This window comes from Camelus ferus, chromosome 21, assembly GCF_009834535.1.
Source record: "Camelus ferus isolate YT-003-E chromosome 21, BCGSAC_Cfer_1.0, whole genome shotgun sequence".
Taxonomy (NCBI): Eukaryota; Metazoa; Chordata; class Mammalia; order Artiodactyla; family Camelidae; genus Camelus; species Camelus ferus.
The window spans coordinates 13,855,695-13,874,300 of record NC_045716.1 but is presented as its reverse complement, the minus strand read 5'-3'; the positions used below and the strand labels follow the sequence as shown (position 1 = coordinate 13,874,300).

Sequence of the window (18,606 nt, the reverse complement as noted above, 5' to 3'; positions counted from 1 at the left end):
GGCGGGTAATGGAGAGAGTAAGAAGAGTAGTTAAGGGCCCCACAGCAAGGAGAGGTACAAGGTGGGACTTTTGCCCTAAGGTTGTCTTCTCATTTGCAGACCATCACGGCCATGTGACTTTCCTCTTGACCTTTGCAGTGAGTGTCCAGCACTGCCATGGCGTCCAAACACCAAACAACACTTGGCCACCTCCTCACCCCAATCAAAGGCCTTTGGGGTCTCCTAGTCCTCTCACACAGTTCTCCCTCCACACAAATCTCTGAACCTCAAGGCCTTTAAGACCCTGTGATGTAGTCCTTGAGTCATTCATTGTCTACAGGCACCACCGCTGACACCATGCCACGTCATGCGGAGGGTGGTTCTTTCTTTAAGAGTCATGCCATCTCCCTAGGCTATACCCTGGGGGGCAAGGAACAGGTGCCTGCTTATCTCAGGCCCCAGCCCCCTCAACTATCTGAGGTTCCTATCAATCTTGTCCTACACCCAGCTGCTGGGATTAAACCCAAGGAGAGAGGGATGGGGGTAGCGGTCAGGGTTTAGACCATTCTCAAAAGGGAGCTCAACAGTGTTGCCCCCTCTTGTTCCCCTTTCCCAATTCTTTCTTTCCCTCCCTCTTTGGAATAGAAAACTCTTTTCTGTCAGTGCTACTCAAAGTTCTGGTTTGCAGCAAGGGAAGGATTTGTGCCAGTACATAAATCAACACATTGCTTCCTTCATCAAGGAAGTCTGGCTACTGGGGGAGAAAAAAAGTGCCAACTGAACTAAACAGTGTTCCTGGTAATAAAGTTGATTTACCTTCTGTTATGAGCTCCTTATCTCAGTAATAAACAGTTCTCAGGAGGCAGCCTATTTTGCTGTGCATTCCTCCCTGTTCTGTGGTTTGTGGATAAACATTATGCCCAGCTTCCTTCCTGAGTTGGCTTTTGATGTTCAAAGCCAGCTTTGGGGATTTAAAAAAAATCTCACCACTCTCTGGTACCTAGTCTTTCAAGACTATTGTTTCAGCTATGAGTTTAAAACAACCCCATTTAACCATCCAGTTGCCTTCTTTGTTCGGTCTGTGTCTACCCTCATCCTGAGAATCGTTTTTTTTAAAAATCACTGCTGAGAGGGAAAAAGCTAAGATTTCCACCTGGTGCTGTTGAGGTTTTTCACTGTATTTCCTGTTTCCCCCTTGGACCATTGCATGGTTTTTAAGGTAAAGACTTATTCTATAAATGAGAATTCATCTTCTGAGTATTCGGATTAATCAAAATTTGCCTAGGGCTTTGTGTAGATGATTTTTTTTTTATTGCCAGTCATTTTGAATCTGTTCTCTTCTAACAGAACACATAGTCAGAAAGGTGTCTGACTTCCAATGATGTTAATTAAGAATTTGTAATGATATGAATAAATGCTTCTGATAACATGAGCTGAAAAAAGTGGGTTACAATATTGGGTTGCAGTGTGAGAACAACTTCAACAATAACCCTGAAAAGGCTGGGAAAAACAATAGAAATAAGTAAGTTTATTCATATTTTTAACTTATATAGTATTCTTTAATAGAGAAGATAATTTTACTTTTCAAGGGGACTGAATTTCCCAATTGACTTACAACTTGAGCAACACATTAATCTTGTTTATGTTTAGCCTTATATTGTTCTTTAGATGGTTTATCTCCCCAGCTTCTTTTACAAGTATCTTTTCTACAATATTTGAATAACTTTAAAAGGTCATCAAACCCTTCAATTGTCATTCCTTACTATTATCACCAACCCATTTACGACCCCTCCCCTTATACCTGATCATCATTCTAACCCAGCCCGCAGGTACCCAAGTCTGCCACATGTCAAGGAGTATGTGTGCTTGACATAGCACAGTGCTATTCTGTGCCATGCACTCTCTTACTTTGCTCATCCAGTGCAATGTTTTAAAGATTTATCCCATTACCAAAGATGTCTTATTTCCTATCTCAGAGGACAGTGAGGCATCTCAAATTCCTTACAGAGGCTATGAAGTGTCTAGAATTTAATTGTGAGATGACCCAGAGCCTCAATTACCAGGGTCTGAAAAAAACTGTTCGTAGATTTATTGAGATGTATTTCACATAGTATGATATTCAGCTATTCAACGTCTACAATTCAGTGGTTCTAGTATATTCACAACGTTGTGCAACAATCACTACTATCTAATTCCAGAAACTCTTCATCACCCCAAAAAGAAACCCAATACCCATTAGCAGTTATTTCCCTTTCCTTTATCCCCCTAGACCTTGGCAACTGCTAATCTACTCTCTGTCTCTACGAATTTGCTTATTTTGGACATTTCATGTAAGTAGAATCTTACAACATGTCATCATTTGTGACTGGCTTCTTTCACTGAGCATAATGTTTTCAAGGTTCACCCCCAATAAAGTGTGTATCAATATTTTTTTCCATTTCCTGGTTAAATAATATTCCATTCTGTGGATATTCAGTATTTTGTTTGTCTATTTGGCCTCTAGAATTTGAAGTGCATCAATTCTAGTGCCTAAAATATAGTCAGTTTGGACAGCATTGTGTTACTTATTTTCCGTCAAGTCATTAGAGTAAGTTATGTCTATTTTTTTTTAAAAACAATGTAGGGATCTCAGCAAGATGAAAGGGAAAAAAGAAAGGAAAAGATTTGGGGAAAAATAGGAAGTTTCTGTATCTTTCTCTTCTTTCAGAAAAATGGAATTCTATGCCAACCAGAAATGCTTTCTCACATTTTTCCTGTGCCTACACATCTCTGTATACTTTCCTAAGGCCTGAGAATTCAGAGCACACGGTGTTGTGCCAGCTGGGCGCTGAGTCCCCAGCAAGTGTTGAAAAAGGACAATGAATGAATGAAAGTCACCCCCTTGCTCATTTCCTCTGGCTCGCTAACTTGCCCCCCCCCCCACCATGCTGGTTCCTTGCTGCAGTGCAGGTGGTTGAGGAAGCAGCAGCTGGGGGAGCTGCAGAAGAGGTCAGCGGTTAAGCTTAATTACAAGTCAACACCATTTCTCTGGGACTGCTGCGGGAAGGGCGAGCAGATAAGATCAGTGGAAGTGCTTAGAGGGCCTTGGAAGGCAGACCGTCTACAAATATAGGATTGGCTTTTATTGTCGGTGCCGTTAATAAAACAGATGTTCTCAAAGCATTCCTCCAACCGGTGACAGGACTTGGAAAATTGCAGGCCCTTTATTGGTTGCTGAAACCAAATAAAAATCAGATTAAAGTTTAATTCATCTCATAATTTTCTCCATGGCAGCTCTCCTGGGCCAGCCTGGAGGCAGAGCCAGCCTCCTCCTCCTCTATGGCGAATCTCACCTTCAGCCCGAAGCCCCCAGAGGTCAGCCACTCCTTGCCCCTCTCCCAGAGGCCCACTGTGGGTGATGTTCACAGCTCAAGAGGGGGCCAGGGCTCAGGCCAAGATGTAAAAACACTGGCAGCTGCTGGATGATAGCAGAGAGGACTTCCTTCTTCTTCGCCCTAAGGTCTCCATAGCAACCAGGGGAAGCTGCTAGGTATCCCAGCTATGTGACCTGGGCCATGCATATCCCCCAGGCTCCCTCCCAAAGGGGCTAGACCAGAAACCACGTAGACCATGTCCACCCTTATACTTTTTATACCCAGGACTGTGCCTGAGATGATGGGGGTTCAATTAATAGTTCACACATTTATTCAACACATTTTCCTATTCACTTAATAAAAGAATGAATGGGGGAGGGCACAGCTCAGTGGTAGAGGGCGTGCTTAGCTTGCACAAGGTCCTGGGTTCAATCCCCAGTACCTCTGTTAAAAATAAATAAATAAATAAATAAATAAATAAATAAATAAATAAATAAATAAATAAACAAACAAACCTAATGACCCCCCCAAAACAAAACAAAACAAAAAGAACGAATAAATACATGAAGTCATTTTCCAGCTGCTTCCTTTTTAAATAGTCTCCATTATTCTTTCATCTTCTTTCTTCATTCCTGACTACCTGCCTTCCTTTTTTTTTTTTTTTTCCTATTGTATAACAAAAAAATCTAAGACTCCTGGGGTATCAGTCCAACCTTGGCAGGTGATTCCACACGTGCTGGGAGTTAACAGCCTGTCACTGACACCGTACACTCAGAGTTGGGTTTTGCCCTTTGAAAGGCATCAAGTGCTCTGCAGGAACAAGCCAGTGACCTCCTCATCCCAACCAGATAAAACATGAAGACGAGGAGAGGATCGTGATGTAGCCAGGAGGTGAAGGAGCACACTGGCACCAAGCATAGTCTTCAAGGTCAAGAAGAGCCTCAAGAAAAACCGTTGCGTTGGCTGCAATAGGAAGGTCAGAGTTTAAAACCCAGGCAGAGAGACAAGTCCTCCTCAGAATTCAGCCCTTGCTCACTCACTGGCTCAGCTGTTCATGTAACATCCCTACTGCCTGCACAGTGGGCTGGACCATGCAGAAATGAATGGGACTAGAAGGCTGACAGAGAGGGGTCTGCAGGCTCATAGGGAGGCCACGTGGAAATGAATTGTCGCCCCACAGAGGAGACATCAAGTGCAGATGGTACAACGGAGGCGGTGGAGAGATTCCAAGCGGGAACGACTTGACCCAGCGTGGGTTTTGTAGAGTGAAGACCAGCTCAGGAGAGGAGTGTGAGAATATGAGGATGGAAAAGAGGAAACAAATTAGAGAGAGACTGTTTCTCGATTTATCTTCAGTCTCTGAGGTAGACACTCCCGCCACCAGGCCTTTTGTCTCCGCACGAGTTCTGAGGCCATCCTAAACTTCGTATTTGTGGTAATGTTGATCTTTGCACATTTGAATGGGAGTTTTTCTTTAAAGGTCAAGAGACAGTCATTGTATATCTTTTGGCATAAGGTTAAAGAGAAGAGGATACAGAAGTCATGCCATTGTTAAAAGAGGGTTTTCACTTGGTTTTAAAAAACATAACGCGTGTTCTGGAAATGCATACAAGCCAAACAGCTTCTAGTTCCTCTTTCAGAGAAGTAGCTGAGCAGAGTTAAGCGTTCTGATTTTAATTCATGAACCAGGAAATCTTTCCTGGCAGATCCTGGTGAATTTCAGTTTGGCTGCTGACAGATAGAGAAATGTGTTTTCTACAGTGCCTTCCCCTCCATTCCATGTCCCATTGCCCATAATCTTCAGAACCGGCCACAGACACTGACAGAGTGTTGTCACCCCCCCGTTTGAAGAGCTGAGATTTGCTCCACAGATGGCCCAGAGCCAGCGAGGGACTTTCTCAGCAGCATGTCCTGGTCACATGGCGGCTACATGTAGGCTGAGGGTCACTCCCTGAGAGAGATTTTTTTTCTTTCTACCCTTCTCCCCAACCTCTAAAAAAATTTAGCATTTTTCTGGACAAGATGGGGCTTACGTCAACGTAATGCTAAAGAAGGCTGTTAAGAAGGAGAAAATCCGGGAAGGAAAGAAAGAAGGAAATATTGGAAGAAAAATTGGAGAAAGGGGAGGAGGAAGACTGATGAAGAAATTGGAGAAGCCAAGAGTTAGGGGAAAAAAAGAAGAAGAAGAAGAAGGAGAGATAACAATAGTGCTGACTTTCTAGGGTTGTTGGGAAGATGAGAGAATGTTCTTCGGGGTCTTTGCACATTACCTCCATGGAAAACTCTTTCCTCAGTGTTCTCACTTTCTCCATTCACTTCAGAAGTCAGCTCCCAGCGAGGTGGTCCTTGCTCTCTTCGTGTAAAAGCCACTCCCTGACATCACTCTCTAATTGCTTAACTGGTGCTACTACTCTTCACAGCTGTAAGTACCATCTGCCATATTACATATGCATTGGTTTCTTTTTCTTCCCTCAAAAGAATCTAAACTTCACCAGTACAAGGACTATTTCTTTTTTCCCCCTTTTTTTAGTTTAGTTTTTTTTTTTTTTTTTTGTGGTGGGGAGAGGTAATTAGGTTTATTTATTTTACTTATTTTTAGAGGGGGTACTGGGGATTGAACCCAGGACCTTGTGTATGCTAAGCATGCGCTCTACCGCTTGAGCTGTACCCTTCCCCCATTTTCCTTCTTTTTTTTTAAATGGCTATAAATTTTTATTTCAACTTCAAAAAAAAAAAAAAAAAGGAAGCTTAAGCATTTCCAAAACTCCTGCAAAGTAAGAGCAGCATCCTATGAGAAACACCTGATAGGAAGATCTGAAACTCTTTGTCCTATTATTTTTTTCTAACTTGGTGATTAACTCAACTCTGTCCAGAGCATTTGTATAACATCTTGGAAATTATTAAAGTATATTGCCTACCATTTTCTTTCTTTTTCTTTTTCTTATTGAGGTATAATAGACACACAACACTACATTCATGTCATGTGTACAACATGGTGATTCAATATTTGTATACATTTCAAAATGGTCACCACAATGTCTAGTTAACATCTCTCACCATACATAGTTACAATAACCTTTTTCCTTATAATGACACTTTTAAGATCTACTCTCCTAGCAACTTTCAAATATGCAACACAATATTATTAACTATTGTCATCATGCTGTGCATTACATCCCCATGACTTATTTTATAACTGGAAGTTTGTACCTTTGACCCCCTTCACCCATTTTGCCCACGCCATTACCCCCTGCATCTGGCAACCACCAATCTGTTCTCTATAGCTCTGAGTTCAAGGTTTTTGTTAAGCTTTGTCTTTTTGATAATGGCCATTCTAACAGATGTGAGGTGATATCTCACTGTGGTTTTGGTTTGCATTGCCCTGATAATTAGTGATGTCTTTTCATGTATCTGTTGGTCATCTGTATGTTTTCTTTGGAAAAACGTCCATTCAGATCTTCTGCCCAGTTTTTAATCAGAGTGTTTGTTTGGTGTGTGTGTGTGTGTGTGTGTGTGTGTGCATGTGTGTGTATGTTTTGATACTGAGTTGTATAAGTTCTTTATATATTTTGGATATTAACCCTTTATGTGATATATGATTTGCAAATATTTTCTCCCATTCAGTTGGTTACCTGTTCATTTTGTTGATATTTCCTTTGCTGTACAGAAGCTTTTTAGTCTGATGTAGTCCCACTTGTTTATTTTGCTTTTGGTGATAGATTCAAAAAATCATCATCAATTGGGGAGGGATAAATTAGGAGTTCAGGATTAACAGATACACACTACTGTATACAAAACAGATCAACAAAGACCTTCTTTATAGCATAGGGAACTATATTCAATATCTTGTAATAACGTATAATGGAAAAGAACCTGAAAAAGTATAGATACAGATATAGATACATGTATACATATGTATCTCATACTTCCCTTAATATGATAATTTCCAGGTCCACCCCTGTTGCTGCAAATTGCATTATTTCATTCTTTTTATGACCAAGTAATATTCCATTGTGTGTGTGTGTGTGTGTGTGTGTGTGTGTGTGTGTGTATATATATATACAAATTCCTTTACCCAGTCATCTGCTGATGGACATTAGGTTGCTTCCGTGTCTTGGCTATTGTATATAGTGCTGCTATGAATATTGGGGTGCATGTGTCTTTTCAAATTAGAGTTTTCTTCACATCTATGCCCAGCAGTGGGATTGCCGGATCATATGGTAAGTCTATTTTTAGTCTTTAAAGTAATCTCTATACTATTTTCCATAGTGGCTGCACCAAATTACATTCCCACCAACAGTGTAGAAGGGTTCACTTTTCTCCACACCCTCTCCAGCATTTATCGTTTGTGAACTTTTTAATGATGGCCATTGTGCCCGGTTAGCACCATTTAAAGAGACTGTCTGCATGGAGACTTTTCCCAATTTCATTCCTTGCTGTATTCCAAGCATCTGGAACAGTGCCTGGCACATAGTTGAGTGCTCAATAGATATTTGTTGAATGAATGAATGGGGCTCTAGAGATTCCTTAAGAAAATAAAAAACCTTCCACCTTCCCCACTGAATCTCACAGTGTCTCTGGGAAGAATGAAAATTTTTATTTAAAATTGTTATCTTCTGGAGAGAAACTGTTTTTATTTGCTTGTAGCTTGAACCTTACCCTCCTATTCATGATTTTCTTCTATTCAGCACTCCAACTCTTAAAAAGAAAGAGAGAGAATTCATAAAGGGTTTGTGCCATCAAAGTAATCCCCCTTTCTCTCACAGCCATCCTTTTGGGATAAACCTTAAGTCTGCAAAGCAAGGACAATGATGATTTCCTTCTTGCCACCCAGAAGAGGACGAGGATGAATCCAGAGACAAGGCAAGAGCATGATGCGAGGCAGAGCTCAAGTCACAGAGATCCTGGGGGATGTGATTTCCTCTCTTCTTTCTAAAGCCTCTGTAAAATCTCCAGATTTTTGTTTCTGAGTTGTGACTGCTTTAAAGAATGTAAAATCTGAGACACTGCTATTCCCACATGACTTCACCTCGGGCTATGGGTGTGAGACACAGTGCAGCAGCTTCATGGGTTTACACTGGACTCCCAGGCTTGGGGAGGAGGGCAATGAAAAAGGACGACTATGGGATGTAATGGTAGTTCCAGTGGGATTTGGAGCTTTGTGCCACAACTTTAAGCAATTCAGTCAGGAAAGATTGGAGAAACTGGAAAAGAAATTGCAGGGAAAAGAAGTGGAAGGAAATGCAAAACAGAGGAGGAGGAAGAGGAGAAACAGAGGGGACTCATGCTATCTTTAATACATGCTAAGCTCACGGGGCTACCCCATCTACAGGGGCCAAGGGGTATCTTCAGCTTAGTTTTTGGTCAGTTTAGGCCAATGACCTTCAAGGCTACACTTGAAGCAACCCTTAATCATTTGATGGAATTTCCTCCCTAGCTTATCTTATGTTGGTGTCAAGAACTGGTTATGTTGTAAAAAGTTTGATATTTTTCCCCCAAGTTCCTGGCATGGGCATGGAGCGTCTCATACCCTTGGGTTTTCCAGAGTGATAGAAGTGTCTTTGTTATTCATGAGCCCCTTGGCTCACTGTGCTATCATTATGTTAATGAGGTGACTCATTGCAGACCCCCACATAGCTTCTGAATGAGAGCTGGTCACCAGGAAGACCAACTGTGTGATTAGAGGGTTAGGTCTTTGAGCCAACTCAACCTCCAGGGAGGGAAGGGGGACTGGAGATTGAGTTTAATCATGGGACCAATGATTTAATCAATTAGGTCCATGTAGTAGAACTCTGGACACCAAAGCTGAGGGGGCGCTTCCTGGTCAGTGAACACTGATGTGCAGAAAGGGTGATGCACCCTCATTCCAGGAGGAGAGGGCACAGGATCTTCCCAGACCTCAGCCTGTGTGTCTCTTCATTTGGCTGTTCCGGGTCTGTATCCTTTGTAATAAAACTGTACTTGAAAGATAATGCTTTCCTGAGTCCTGTCAATTGTTACAGTAAATTGTGGAACCCGAAGGGGTCATCAGAGTTTATAGCCAATCAGCCAAAATTGCAGGTGGCCTGGGGGCCCCAGAAATTTGTGACTGGTGTCTGAATGGGGGCAGAATTGCGGGGCGCACACACATAATCTTTCTGTTAAGAGGCCTGCTTCCCCCTCCCATCTAGTTCTCCAAGAGTCGGCCTGTGTGCCGCCCATCTCTGTATCCTCAGCACCCAGCACCCTGCCAGGCACACAGGAGGCACTCAAGGAATGTTAGGAGAGCCAATATAGGTCATGAAAATAAACTTTTGAGAGCGGCCAGCCCAGAATGGATAACTAAAGACAGAGAGTGAATTTCCCATAACTTCACTTGAAAAAGCTATCAATCAATCTTTGAATAACAAAAGTTACACATACCAAGTAAATTTCTTGATTCTCACCATGAGCCCCACAGCAAAAACATCCCTCCTCAAAAGAGGGATGGGAGATTGTGGGGCACCAGCGGACGCCTGGGTTGAAAATGCGAAGTGGAGGTACACACGTGTTTGTTGAAAGAGACGGAAACTCCTCAGGGATGGGAGGTGCCTATTTCAAATACCTCAATGTGCATGTGGGTGCTGGAGCCAGGTGAGGAGATTTTGTGAACAGTCCTAGAAAAATTACCCAGACCCTGTCCACAGGACAGAGTCAAAGCTACTCTGGGGAAAATATCAAATCTGTGGGGAAAATGTCAAATCTGTAGGGAAAATTGACAAGCCAGTTCTGTTCATTTTTAAGCACCAGCGCTGCAGTGCAGTGTGGCGGTGCACAATTCCACATCCAGCCAGAGCTTTCATAAATCCCTTTCACATTCCATCCCATCTTTGCCCGGGGCCAGCCCCATTCTCAGCAGGACCTCCCACCAGCCTTCTCTTAATTCATCCTCCTCTGAGCAGCAGCCAGCTTTCTGTGTCATTAATTGGCTGCAAGGTGGAAGGTGTGACAAGGAGAAAGATTAGATTCCGGAAGCTGCCGCAGCTTCAGGTTAGATGAGGATGGTTGATCTCTGGGAAGGGACAGGTTTCCAGAGAGAGTACAGATTGGAAATGTAGGGGCAGAGGCTTTTTACAAACTGTTTTCCAGCTCCATGAAAGAGTGAGGGAGAGACAACTCAGGGGGCCGACCCCACAGGGATGGTTGGATTTGGGGATGACTAATGCAATTACCCATTTGGAATTTAGCTTAGGAAACGAAAAGAAATAGGCTAGAGGTGACAAACTTCAACATTCTTTTTGTTTGTTTGTTCCCAATTCTTTCCTGGTCAAAATCTGGGAAAGGACGTGGGGTGAAGGGAGCGGAGAGAGAAGAAGGGTGAGATAGAAAGAGATTCTCATTAAAAGGGAGGCCTTAAGGAGTGTGGTTAATGCTGGTCCAGGGGCAAGATGGGGTATGAATTTTGATCTCCCCAGATTTATGACTGCTGTGAAAAAATATGATTTTGAGGCAGGGGAGCACAGGAAACCAGCCTGATTTGTTCTGCTGAGTTGTTTAGGTAAGAGCAGAGTAGACCTCACCTGAGCTTGGGAAGGCCTAATGTAGGGACCGGGGGAAGAAACCACCAGAAAACTGGCTTTAGACCACCAGCTAGCAGGCAGCTGCTCTGTGAGGGCTCTAAGCTGTGCTGCGTCTGCCTCCTCCCTCACCCTGGCTTCGCCCAGCTCTCTCCAGGGGTTGGACTCCAGGCTCTTCCACCAACTAGTTCCGTGGCTCCCCCTTAACCCCACCCCAAAACCCATCTGAAAATCCCTTCTGGGGAAAGTGCACCCAACCAGAGCCATGGTGGAGAGAACAGCCTGATCTCCACCATCAGCTAGGTATTTTTCAGATCTGAAAAGACAGAGGAACAGTCATAGCCAGGAGGAGCCTGATGGTGAGCGGGGTGAGCTGAGCCAGAGGACGGTGGCAAGGCAGAGGAGAGAGTACCCAGCACTGCCAGGAGTTGGTCAAGGCTAACCATGTAGTATGTCTTGACTTAAGAGTTTAAGCTCTGGATTTGAACAAGTCCCTCAAAACCTTGTGGGGTGGGGGCCATGGCTCAGTTGGTAGAGTGCGTGCTTAGCATGCACCAGGTCCTGGGTTCAATCCCCAGTACCTCCATTAACCAAAAAAATTTTTTTAATTAAAAAAAAAGAAACTTCATAGGGCTGTTCTAAGAATTAAGTTAACAGAATGACGAGCTGGTTCCTGATCTACTGAAGGCTTATGTGCCACAGGCTGTGGTAGGCACTTTCCATCTGTGAAGCTCATCTAATCCTCAGATCAACCCATGAGGTAGGGACAATCATGAGCCTCTATTTTTGAGATGAGGAAGCAGAGGCACCTGGATACCATCTGGTTAGTGGTGGGGCCAGGCCAGGACCTGGCCATCAGCTCCACGGTCTGCACTGAACTCTCCTGCCAGCTGCCTCCTATGATGACTAATTTTATGACTGATGTAATGGTTAAGATGGGTAGGCAGGCAAGGTGAGGAAAGCTATTATAGGGCATACAACTTGACGGCCTGGCCCTCAGCAGAGGTCTCCTGTGATGTAGACTTGAGGTCGTCAGCATGGGGGGAAAGGTGAAGCCTCCAAGCAGCCATAGGGGAGAGGCTCTAGGGATGAGCACAAAAACGGTCTCAGAGGTCTCCAGAATGGGGTACCCCGGATTCAGGGAGGTAAGATGAGTCCCTTCTGGGGACAGGAGGGCCAGGGAGGCATTGACCGACTCTTTGTCCAGGAGGCCAGAGAACTCCTCCCCCAATTTCCCAAGGATTCATCCTATCAGTGGATGAACGGCTTCCCACCTTTCTCTCTGCTCCTCAGAGCACTATTTTCTGGCCCTTTCTCAGGGTCCCAGAACACTGGGAGCCTGGGCCTGGCAATGTCCATTGTACCTCACAGCTCCACTTGAAACAAATACTGCAGTGATGCTCACATGTTAGAGTTTCCCCTCCCCCGTTTGGGTACCTCTCTATTAGGAAACTGACACACATAGGGTGTTCCAGGCAGCCCTCTCAGGAGATTATGTAAGCAATGAATCCTAAATTGAAAAATCTCATACTGCTTTGCAAATGAGTTTGAACTCCTTTCTCCCATCTTATTCCAGCTGGTTCCTTTCCTAAGAGGATATAATTAGCAGAAAAGCCAATAAAATCTGGATTTTTGCAAACTCATCCATAAACTGTTACCCAATCGCGTTGAATGGCCATTGGCACTCATTGAGGAATGAACACTCACAGTCAGGCAGGCACCTCCGTTTTCTCATCTCAGCAGCCCAGGAAGGATGACTGTTGGTAGCCAATCATGTCCTTGGTTGAAAGGCTGAACCACTGGGTACAAAGTACCTGCTCCCATGAGATCACACAAGCAGCCATTCTCAGATACAGGGGCTTGCTGAAAGAGAGGACAGGGCTGTGATGCTCAGTGCTCCTCAATCAGTGTATCTGGAGAGCCTATGGCAGGTATAGAGAGAGGGGACAGGACTGTACTTACTATCCCAAATATACATCAGATCTCTCTTCTACCTCCAGGAAACTTCCATTAACCCATATCTTAAAAAAAAAAAAAAGACTTTGAATTTAATTTGGATTATGGACAATCTGTAGCTGTATCAGCCAGAATAGGCTGAATCATGCTATAATAACAAACAACCGTAAAATTTCAAGGGCTTATAATCACAAAGATTTATTTCTTGCTCAAGTATTCCATCCATCTCGAATCAGCTGTCATTAAACTCTATGCTGCCTTGATTCTAGGACCAAAACTGATGAAGTGACCTTCATCTGGAACATAGCTGGTGTCATGATAGAAGAGGGAATTTGGCAACCACAAGCTGGCTCCTAATGTTTCCACATTGTGAGAACCAAACCACATTACTTATTGTATTAGCTACTTACTGCTTTGCATAACAAATCACTCCAAAACACAGTAGCTTAAAACAATACCACTTATTATCTTAGAATTCCCGTGGGTCAGGATTTCAGGCTGTGTGGTTTCCTCAAGGTCTTTCACAAGATTGCAGCTGAGGCAGCATCATCTGAAGACTTGTCTGGGGCTGGAGGATCCACTTCCAACGTGACTCACTCACAAGGCTGGCAAGTTGGCGCTGGCTATTGTCTGGGGCCTCAGTCTCCTCCACAAGCATCTTTTCATGGGCCGCTTTAATGTCCGCACAGTATACTGGATGACATTTCCCAGATCAAGTGATTCTATAGAGGAAGACAGAAGCAGCCATGCCTTTTATAACCTAACCTTTGAAATCATACACCATCACTTCTACCATATTCTATTGATCAGAAAGGCCAGCCCTGACGTGGTGTAGAAGGGGTTACACAAAGGCATGAATACCAGAAGCCACGATCGATAGCGGTCCTTTGGCTACCTCACTCAATACATTTCTTCGGCCAAAGTAAGTCTTGTGGGATGGCAATGCTTTGCCACTTTATGGAGAGGGAACTGAAATATTCAACAAGCTGAAATATCACCTACCATGACTCACAGACTAAGTCTCTCTCTCTTTCTGACCCATCACTAATCCAAGGATCTGTCTTTTTCCTGCTGCTGATTCTCAAAGTTCTTGCCTCTACCAATAACTTGGATGAATCCTGCTCAATTTTCCTCAGTAGGCTCAGGGACCACTTCCAGGAGAGCCATAGAAATGTAAAACTAAAAAGTCCTCAGTGGAATGAAGAAGGTTAGAGCTCACAGGTGTGATGACTCTTAAGTCTCTTGGGGAAGGTGTGCTCAGGCCAGCGAGTTCTGCAGAGAACAATTAGGAAATGATAGAGGTAGAGCTTGGGGAGGAGCTAGAAGTAGACCAAGCCAGACCCCTGTATGCTGGCCAGGACAGCAAGGCAAGGGTTTCAGGGTTCAGGGCAGGAAAAAGCAGCAAGTCAAATACAAAATAAACAGAATGGTGGAACCAGGAGGATGCTGTCCCTGAAGGCCGTGGTAAGTGTAATCACCATGCGCCATGTCAGGAAGTCAGGAGTCAAGGAGGCCAAGGACCAGATTCACAGCACCAAAGAGACTTCAGTTCAAGATAAATTCCTGTCTCAGATCTTAGAATTGTATTGTCCTTGGCTTTATCTTCTAGACATTCACATTCAGTATGGCCCAAACATATTTAACAAAACCAAGATTGTGACTTCTACAGTTGTGACTGCAATAATGATTTATGTAATTTTGATAACAATACAAAGTCTATTATGGGTGCTCCATACATTCATACTGACTGCTAACTATTGTCATCAATTTTAAAAACAAATATATTGGAAAATGTAGCTGGTCAGCATTGTTAGGGATCTAGGTCCTGAGTTTTGAGTTTCCCTCAACAACCAAAATTAATAACCTCATCAATGAAAGGAAACTTGGGGAGGAAGATTAGAGATGGCTGCAAATTTTTTATACTCCTGTTGAGAAATGGGGTTTATTTCCCTCTCCTTTTGAATCAAGGAATGCCTGGCTGCTTTGATCAACCGAGTCTGGTGGCAGTGACACTATGTCAGTTTGGGCTTGGCCATTAGGAGGACTGACAGCTTCTGCCTTGGTCTTTTGGAACCCTAAGCTGCCATGTCTGATTACCCTACTGGAGAGGTCTGATTACCATTGGAGAGGTGCAAGAGGACAATGGAGAAGAAGAGAGGCCCAGCTGAGCCCCCTTTTCCAGTCGTCCCCACCAAGCTCCCAGGGGAGTGACAACACTGTCTTGGATCTGACAGAACAGCCTAGCTGATACCTGAATCCTCCCAAGTAATGTCTTCCAAGCACATGGAACAAAACCCCCCCACCCCCCGCCGAGTCCTCGTAAAACTCCTGGCCTAGAAAATCATGAGATATAATTAAATGATGTCACTTTTTTTTAAACGAAGTGAAATTCACATAACATGAAATTAACCATTTTAAAGTGCATTATTCAGTGGCGTTTACTACATTAACCATGTTGTACAACCATCACCACCTTTTTCCAGTCCCATAACAGTTTCAACACCCCAAAAGGAAACTCCATGTTCATTAAGCAGTTACTCCCCCATCCTCCCTGCTCCCAGCCCCTGTCAACCACTAATCTGTTTTCTCTTTCTATGGATTTACCTATTCTGGATATTTCATACAAATGGAATCACACAATATATGACCTTTTGCATCTGGCTTCTTTCATTTAATATTTTCGAGGTTCTCCCATGTTGTAGCATGTATCCATGCTTCAGTAGATGTGTTTTGAGCTCTAACTTTGGGGGTGATTTGTTATATAGCAGTAGATTCCCAGAACACTTGGTTTGAGACTGAAAACTATAGATCTTTTTACCAAAAGTTTCCTGATTCGAAGCCGCAGAGCTGAGGCTCTTTATGGAACCTCCTATATAAATTGAGTGCACTTAGCGTGCATTTCCATTTCACCCTCTTCCTTCAAAAGTAATATAAAGAAGCAAGGAGGAATGTGAGGGTGGGAGGTGGTCTTCCCTGCTTGCACAAGAATAGCTTCAAAGAAATAGCCAGAGATACAGAAGGACCCCCTGCCTTGGCTGAGCTCATAGCCTCCAAGTGTGCATATGAGAAAATACATGCCTATTTATGTATTGGAAATCTCATTAGCATCTCAAGCTCTTACCATTTATGAAGCACTCTGAGTGCTTTAAATGAGAGGCCTGCAATTACGTGTCCTTACTGTTCTTAGCCCCAGGATCTGAGAGTCCACCCACAAATCTGGCTGCTTCTGTCCCATAATAAAGAAGCTGCATGGGAGGCTGTTTCAGCAGTAATGTTCAACTACTTACCACTGTGTAACTGAAGGAAATTAGAGGAGACAGTTGCAGGCCGGTTGAGTGTAATTTCCACATAGAATTTAACCAAGAGGCTCCAGGATCTCCTACTCTCAACCTACTCCCCAGTGCAAGAGAGGATAAGGGGGCAAGATGAAAAATTTTTGGACTATAACTTAAGAAAATACAAGTTGGAAGTTGGCATCTCTCGAGATCCTTTTTAAACAGCTAAGCAACCGCTGTCCGCCCTGGCTCAAGTGTAGTCCCTTTCTGGGGGTAGTCCCCTGGTTGTACCCAAAACTCTGGTTCTCAGACCAGTGCTGCACTGGCTGCATCAGAATCACCTGGGGAGTTTGTAATACAGTCCCCAGACTCCACCCCCGGTGACTCTGATCCTGCAGGTCTGGCATGGGTCCAGGGAATGTGTACTGTTCTGAAAGCGCCCCAGGTGATACTGATGCAGTTAGGTTTGGCAACCACTCGATGAATGTCGTCGACTGGTTCAATCCAATAAACCAAAAACACAAGCTAAGATCGTACGATGCACCTGACATACCAAACCAACCAACACAGAGAGGAGTCAATGTTAGTTACACTAATGCTTAATGTGAGTACCGCCCTTTACCAGGGAGAAGACGACAGACACCCACATCCTTTATCACTGATTGTATCTAACGGAACCTTAAGCAAAATGGTGGTTTATTATAAGGAAACAGGGGTGTCTTAGAGAACCCAAGTTTCAAATGGACTGGAATAAAAAACTAGAAGGACTGTCAGGAACCAGGGTGTTTTTCTACCACATTTTAATAAAAAAAAAATCTCTGTTTTTGTCATTACCACCCTCTTTTCCCTGCCACTTGGCAATCTCTGCTTCTCTGGACAAACACAGCAGGCCAAACCCCTGCTCTACCACACTTCTTTGTTCTTGTTTCCAACAGTCTGGCTAGAACAGGCAGAGGTTGCAAACTGGTGTTCTAAAGCACGTATTGCCTGCAACGGAGTTTGCTCTGGACTACACAATTTTTTTTAATGTAAAATGATTTTAACATTGTTAAATGGTGACATTTCATATGAAAACCTGAATGTTGTACTCCTTCTGCAAACGTCAGACAGCCTGGCAAACTGGGCTGACACGTGGCAACAGTTGGCTGGAGCTGAATAATAAGCATCCTTCTGTATGGAGCATGTGCTCTCCAACCTACCCCAGTTTTCACCTCTCCCTACTTTACCTGTCTTTGTTAGTTGGGGCTGCTCCAACAAGGACACCCAGCGTGGTTGGGTTCTGGTGAGAGTCCCCGAGAGTCCTCTTCCTGGTTTCCTCACATAACGGGGAGAAAGAGAGCAAGAGCAAGAGCGAGAGCTTTCTCAGGTCTTTCCTTATAAGGGCACTAATCCCATTTATGGGGGCTTCACCCCCATGATCTAATTACCTCCCAAAAGTCCCATCACCAAATACCACCACATTAAGGATTAGGGTTTCAACATATAAAGTTTGGAGAGACACAAACATTTGGTCTGTAGCAGGATCACTAACCCCCAAGATCATGGGTCATGTACTATCTACCCTAAAAATTGTGCTGTTGGCTTCCTTACACTTGGCCAGCATCACTCAGTATGTTACCTCCTTCAACCTTACAGGCATTTGCGTTAGCAACCTTACTGAATTTCCTAAGTGCACATTCTAAGCTCACATGAATTAGATTGACCCAGCTATGATCATGTATCTGCCTTTGGTCCAAGCCACTTGGCCACGGCAGTGGTCACATGGCTCTGGAAACACTCAGCAGGAGCTGTGGGAGCAGATGTTATGAGCAGAGGTTGAGAGCAAGTTCTCCAAGACAAAAGGAAATGACTGATGGCTCTTGTATACAGGATTCAAACTCTTACCGTTCCATGTTTTGTCTGGCTTTCCTTATGACCAGGGCACAGATATTTGCAAAAAGGTGGACAGAGTTTATGAGTGTAATCTGAGTTGGTGGGTAGTGCAGAGATCTGGGTGGGTTTGGTTTGGTTTTAGTGAATGCTACAGTATAAGGTCCATCAGAGCAGGGATTCTGTCCACTTGGTTTTCTGACTTATTCCAAGCACCTACTATAGTGCCTGACCCACACACGTGATCTATACACCTGTGTGCACAAGAGAGGCAGTGAGCTGAATCCTGTCACAGGTCGGAGAGTTGTGGTTCTCTGCTAGGAGTGCCCTTGGAATTACTTGGAGAGTTTTCAAATGTACAGACTCTGCATCTTAGACCTACCACAATAAACTTTTCAGAGATGGGCCAACGCATCTACATTTTTGAAAAAGCATCCCAGCGAATTCTGATGAGCAGAGGTTATTTAAAAACCCAAAACTACCCCCTACTAAAAACCTAAAACTGTGAGATTTTTTTCAAGGTCACCAATTCTTTTCTAAAAGTCTAGGAAAGAACTGAAGAAGCAGAGGAAGGAAGATAAGTAGAGGAAATAAGGATAAACAGAAAAATTGAAAACAAAGGAAATAGAGAAAAAACAA

General features: G+C 43.7%; 1 long non-coding RNA gene across 1 annotated transcript; it reads left to right on the top strand.

Annotated features, from left to right (window-relative positions):
• Window positions 1-5,147: 5,147 nt before the first annotated feature.
• On the top strand, window positions 5,148-9,304 carry LOC116658661. Its single transcript, XR_004313891.1, has 2 exons — window positions 5,148-5,754; window positions 8,099-9,304. It is a non-coding gene; the product is annotated as an uncharacterized LOC116658661 (long non-coding RNA).
• The last annotated feature ends 9,302 nt before the right edge of the window (window positions 9,305-18,606 follow it).